The sequence below is a fragment of the Schistosoma mansoni genome, chromosome 7 (assembly GCF_000237925.1).
Source record: "Schistosoma mansoni strain Puerto Rico chromosome 7, complete genome".
Taxonomy (NCBI): domain Eukaryota; kingdom Metazoa; phylum Platyhelminthes; class Trematoda; order Strigeidida; family Schistosomatidae; genus Schistosoma; species Schistosoma mansoni.
The window spans coordinates 5,328,071-5,335,511 of record NC_031501.1 but is presented as its reverse complement, the minus strand read 5'-3'; positions in this window follow the sequence as shown (position 1 = coordinate 5,335,511).

Here is a 7,441-nt window from a genome sequence, read left to right as displayed (position 1 = left end):
TTGATATGACTGCCTGAACATCGATTTTGTGCAAGTCGTTATTCTACAACAAACATGTCAATAATCTTAGAGAAAGTAGTGAACCACCTGGTACTCTGACTTTAATCTCCTCAAACCACAATCAGTGATGTTAAAACTAACCATTTCGTTTTATGAATAAAATCTTAAGGTACTAAGATATTTTCATTGATCCCTGAGTAGTTATCAATTCAGTTGTTATTTCCCTTGAATAATCATGTGTCATTAAATCGTGCACACTACACAAAAGAACATAAATTGTCTTACTTTGAAGGGTTCTCACTATCCAATATTGATCTCTATGATAAATAATACATCCTATCTATTATTTAATCACTTTTTTTCATGTCAGAATATTATTATAGATTATCAACAAAATATCAAATGGATAACATGATGTAAATAATCAATAATGACAAAGGAACTTTTGTTAGATCATCGTTATTTTTTTTGCAATGTTAGTAGTATGTTACAGCTCCAAGGCATTTCATATTAATTAATTTTTTGATGAGTTCAAATTTTAACATCATTCACAATATGTAGTTATGAAAATTTAAAAAAATGACTAGAAAAAAAGACTAGTTTAGTGTCATCGCAAATGTAGGAATGATGTTAAACAGAATGATACATTAACTGACTAGGATTCCTCCACAGCTGATATTCAAACCACATCTTTGATCATAAATATAAGTGCTCAGTTATACAGTCTACAATATGAAGCTAAATATCTGCATCCAAATAAATATTTGAAAGCTTTTAAAAAATTAACATTGAAATTAATGATTATTGTATATTTCTATTGATTTACAAGCTCCAGTTTTTTATAAACTAATATGCCAGCTCCAGATGAACCTCGATTCAACATAGCGCTCAGACTGATAGTTACAGACACAAATCACACCTTTATCATTGTATTCTATCATTGATTACTAAGTGGTTGCATATTAAAAAAATGATTTGGTAATGGTTATAATGAATAAATTTGTTCTCTGTGCCCATATCAAAAGAGACGAATTGATTCAGATTTAAATTATAGCAAAGTTGAAAAAAAAGTTTGAGCGAAAAAAAATACTTAGGCACACGATTACACAGCTTTAATATATGGTATCTTAGAGAGAAAACATTGTTTTAAACTGGTCAAGGATCCTGTGGAATTTAAGGAACTCAATGCGTTTGTGCACTACTCTATCACGTTTTCAATATCAAATAAGAAAACTAATTATTGAATAGGTTTATTGGGAAACGTGAATATCCGAAACGTTAATAAAAAACTCTTGGAAACTACATCCATGTAGACCACAGTTCTCTTAAACGATTAACACTGAATTATTTCAACGTGGCGCTGTTGCGGTTACTGGAAATTGAACTCAATATCACATTGAGACCAAATGCATTGTAAGATTCACCATATGATAGGATTCAATGGTGTGGATTTCGTCAAACGACTTTTGTAAAAATTGAAACTAAGTGCCAATATCAAGGAATTTGTTCAAGATGTACATACGGGAAAAACGACTGACCAATTACAGTCTTCACTTTTAGTAACAAGACAATACAAGCCTTACATATATCCATTTTTAGCGTCTTGATTTATGTCATAAACTAGGTCTTTTTCTACTTTCTCTCACTATAACTCTTAATCCCCATTAATCAATAAACTGATGAGTAAAATTATTCCTTCTGACACACATTCAATATGTTTCATTGAATAAAAGTTGTTATGAAGGCTTTTGGAACATGCTTGTCTGAATACGTGAAATGAAATGATGTATAGTGGAATATTTAACTTTAAACTGAAGGATATTAAATAACTGAGTGTTAGTAAAACGAATATGATTGCTTATTCCTAAATATATGTAATAAAGGTAAATCTCAATAATAAATGGGTTTACCTTCTATCCGAAATATCATAGTCCGCGAGTGCCACACTTGGCCGACTGAAAGAAAAGTGATAAATATAAACATATACATATTAGTGTTACGGTGAAATTCTATGGTAGAAATCAGAAGGCTTTAAATGAAATAAAACCTATTCAGTGAAGTGACTTCAGCGCTTGAGAGCTATCGAAATTTAGACGGCACTAGTCAGCTATTTCATGTTGCTAATAAGTTACAGACCAAAACAAAACACCTATACAATAATCCAAAGTGTACACTAGTTATAACTAATTTAAATCACTAGTTATTTGAATAGTAAACACTTATTGTTTTTTTATATAGTTGAAATCATGGGTCATTTGAAGCTAGGCCACCATGGAAAACTTGGAAGCAATGGACGGCCGTTTCGTCCTCAGCAGTGCGCATCCACGATCTTGCCTCGCGAGATTCGAACACAGGACCTATCAGTCTCACGCACGAGCACTTAACCTCTAGACCACTGAGCCGGTATCCAACGGCGTTATTATTCTTTTCCTGATTGCAAAGTGTTTTACAACTATATAACCAATAAATTAAAAGTAACTAGTGTATACTTGAATAATGATCGTCTATAGTTGATAATAATACTTACGAAAAACAAAATAAAATGAAAAGACAAACAAATAATAATAGCACTAAATCTGCACACTACGACAGATTTCATGCCATTTTACAGGGACCGTCAAATTATTGTGACTATGGAAGAAATTTTTTAAAGAGAGGTTTCAATCAGAGAATTATGAACTGAGGCATTTTGTAAACCAATTCACAGGTCATGATTCTCTGGGATATTCAATAGATAATATTTTTATTTGGAGAATTCAAGACTCATGTAACGAAATGCTGTATTTCGTCAAAACGTTTAATTGTGCTTATTGAATATAAAATTCTCATCTAAATTAGATTATATAACTTGTGTAAGTGGAACATTGAAAAGAAAAGACATACGCATAAATCTACAAAAAGGCAAATTGAAGGATCTCAATGTGTCACTAATATTTCAATGTCAGTATTCTGATAAATAATAAAGTCATTAATTTTTATTTTGCTTAACAACTCTTCTAAGAATCAACTGGTGACGTAATTCTGAACATGTGTGAGAGATGACCTGGTGATTGATGATGATAGCATTATGAATCAAGCGTTATCAGCTAAGTAATTATTACGTAAATGTAATGTTAAATCACAGAAAGTAGACATATGAAGTAAATTAGTCTGAGTTTTATTGTCTATGAGTAGGATGAAGACTGATGTTTTATCTATGAAACTGTAATTCAGACAATGAGAGAACTTGTAATATCTGAAGTGATTTTTGAGTTATAAATATTTCATATAGTTGAGATCATGAGTCAGTTGAAGCTAGACCACCATGGAAAATCTGGAAGCACTGGACGGCCGTTTCGTTTTATTGTGGGACTCCTCAGCAGTGCGCAATCCTGTCTAGCTTCAATTGACTCATGATCTCAACTATTGAAATTACTATAATATCCTTAAAACCCCTTCTGATGTTATAAATATTTATCATGAGATTATTCTTAGAAAGGAGACACATCAATCATCTTCATCAACAAATATATGGACTTTTTCTTTTGATTATTTCCAGTGGTAGATCTCTTATATCTCGGTATAGTTAACTGTTCGCAGCTTTAATCTATTATACGGTAACTGTTATGATTTGTTTATGTTCTGTGTTGTTGTGCCTACAGAAAATAATATGCCACAAGAGTTATGATGCAGACATTTTCGTAGTAACATTTCAGAACAAATTTCAGGCATCTTCCTCATAGACATTCTATAGACATATATTCCAGGTTCATTTTTATTCAGATTGTGAAGTGTTAAACATAAGTTTTCTAAATTTTCACACCTTTATGGATATAATTCCTTGAAAAAGCTTGGACCAGATTGCCAGGCGAAACGTTGGATTTACTACAAATTCATTCGCTGAGATTTTACAAATATATATTATCCCTATTTAATGTTTTATGGATATGTGTTTAGAAAAATTAGGATTAATAGAGTAAATCAATCCTGTGTTCGTCGTAGATCCAAGTTTATGTAAAATATTTTTACTGAATGAAAAATGGATGTTAGGTTATGTATCCTGCACAATAAAGAAGAGTGCAGTTTAGATGAATAAGATTTTAGAGTGAAGTTAACTTCATGAAAAAAACTGATAAGAAATAACGTCATTTAGAAGATTCATTCGATTTACAAGTATTAAAGATATCAACTTGATGCCTCCAGAATGAATATATATAGTTGAATTCTCAGTGATCTGATATACCTAGTCGTTACCGGTGATGCGTATAAAGATAAACAAAAAATGGTATACATTATCGATAAATACCTTATATTAAATTCACTTAGTATTGTTTGTTTAAATCTTCACATTGATGTTTAGGACTGCAAATGGTCAGTCTCTAATTAGCGTATGTACATACTGTGCTCATTGCCTCGATATAGCCTTAATTCACAGGCATTATAAGCAAAGATGGATAGTGGCTAGCAGTCCCAAATAGGACAAAACGCGCGTCCTGTATTCCACTACTAGCCGCTATCCATCATTGCTTACAATACCATATATTGTTGTTAATTCATATACCAAATATCTAGTAGTTTTCATACGGCTGCATAATTTTATGAAGACGAAAAATTTAGTGTTGTTGAATGCTTGTTTATTACTGCTTTCAACGTCAAACCTTATCATAAGATTATCATGATGGACAGTGTCTAGTACCTCATGCAGTTCTACGAATAAGGACTAACGAATGATATTTATTAATGAACCTATTGAAATTCATTTAATCAGTATTAAATTGTTTTAACTTATCCGCAATATATGAATTCAGCATGGCATAGTATTTTAAAACAACATGTTAGGTTGAAATTGTTGTAACTTGAGGTGCCCGAAATCTGATACCAATACACTTTGTGCTAAGGTCTGACCTCCCAACTGACTACTTGGGTGAGAACACAACGGTGAACGAGAAAGTATATTCGACTACCATATGAGATGAACAAGTACTCATTGATATGGATATATATATATATCACTCTATCTTAACGAAATTGACCCCAATGAAATTCACTTGATATTTAGGTCACTTGATATTTAGGTCACTTATGATTGCCATCAATTGACTTTTTCATTAGATTACTTCTGAGTGGCTCTCTATATCAGAAATTGTAATTGAAAATCTAAGTAGCAATTATTTTATATCTGAAAATATCTGACTAAACTGAATTACGATAATACAAAACCTTTATGTTTGGTGTGTAATTTATTTGACGGAATTTAGGTAGTATTAAAAAGGAGAGTTCACAATTATTTATCAACTGCATGATAATCGAATAATGTTTACAGAATTCATTATTGTATGGAGAGTGGTTAGAGGTAACAAAATGAATTCCCTTTTCGCCCTTTCTTTTTAAATAATTGTCACTTTTTACTGGTAAAAAGAGTGTAATATTCATGGATTTTCAAAGTACTAATTAAAAGCAATTACTTATCATACTAACCGAATAAGAAGTGAAGTGAGAGAATATTATTGGGATTGGTTAAGAAACTTATTATATCTCGAAATGACTGAAGTACAAAATATGAACTTTACAACACCCCACTGTGTATCCCAAAATAACTCTGTTCACCACTAAACGTCGAACTCTTAGCTTCAAATCCATTTGGCAACATGAGTATCTATTGTTGCGTACTTCAAGACTTTGAAAGGTATCAATTTTGTGTTGGTGAATACCTTTTAGTTAAACAGCCACTGAAAACCGAGAACCATAAGACTTGTTTTTCTCCTAACTATGGAACTTCTTAGAAGTCAATATTCATGACTCAACAGAGATTGAATTGAAGACATTCAAATCTAGTGTTAAGGGTTCTGCCTATCTAATCCTTCATGGATTTCAGTGATTGTCTAAATAATAATTAATCCATAATGTAAGCTGCAAATCCGTGACACCTTTTTGTTAGTAATGGTTACTTATTGCTCGTTGTGATGATCATGAAAAAATTATGTGGGCACTATTAGTAATAAAATGTATTTTTTTTTAACAACGTTATATAAATCAAGCAAGTGCATATCATTAATACACATATTTGGATATAGTGGTAATTCATCACCTAAAATTAGTTTTTATCACGCACTGGCGTCAGTTGAAGAATCAATAAACACACAAGTGTACTGAATAACTGTTTTGTGTTGTTTTCACTCTTAATTTACCTTTTTTACGTATATTAAAATAGGTCGACTATTTGGTTTCTTCTCACGAGCACCATATTTACCTGGTGGAAGTCAAGAAACAGGAGGGATTGATCTTAATCTTTCCGAAAAAATATATAACCATGACAATGATGAGAAGATTAATTCTATGGAGAAATGTTCTGAATTTTGTAATTCTACAAATAAAAAAGAACAAAAAACAAAAGATTCTCTTACTTCATCATTATCATCTACTGATTTATTGGAGAATGATTTATGTTGTCATGATCCATTACAACTTGAATGTCGATTAGATTTTCAATTACAAGCATCACGTTATGAAAATATGTACATTTCTCTATTGACTTCACATACTAGCTATTGGACTAATGCAGATATTTGTATGTTTATCATGACATATTTATTTCCATTACAACCCGGTTCAACAGATTAATATCATAATTCCATTTTTGATTATCTTTAAAACATTGAATTATTCTGTTTTTGTTTTTAAATTTTTTTTATTGATAAGTACTCCTACCGTAAGATGTTGTGCTTCATTTTATTTAGATGTTAAACCTTGTCATACTACTATCTTATCATCAAATAGATTCAAAGGATATGAACCACTCACATCATTTGCTGAGTTGAAACACAATTATTTTATATTCCATTATAATCAACCCGCTTATTTATTAAATAACGACTTATATATATATTGTATTGAGTAAAACTTTCATTCAGAAGAACGCTTTTTCTCACCTGAGATAAAATTTACCAGAAAATACAACAAACAAGTAGGAAAACAATCGAGTTTTTTCATACAACATTACACATTCTGTATATTTTGTGTATTTTGTTTATGGACGATCAGTTCAGACCACTAATTCCATCTTTAAGTCTTTCAAGAATTGTGTACTTTAAGTGTTTGTTATCGTTGTCAATGTCATTGTATTTACCATTTAAATATTCTGATAAATCTTTTTCTTCTTAATAACAATGAATTTCATTTATTATTGTTAAATGTTGACAAGAAGTATCACATATTGTAGACTAATTTCTTGAAAGTTCATTTTTCCCACCATGCTAAATATTCATTCATTTATCAAATGTCTTTTTTTAATTTTCATTATCACTTTTCTCCACCGATATTTCAGTATTTTTACTCGGTATCATTGAGGCTTTTCAATATTTTCATCATTATTTCATATAATGCTTTTCTTATTATAGTATATAAATGGAAAGTGCAGTCGAAACTTTGGGTCGAGATCATCCCGTTTTTGTTGAGCGGTCGT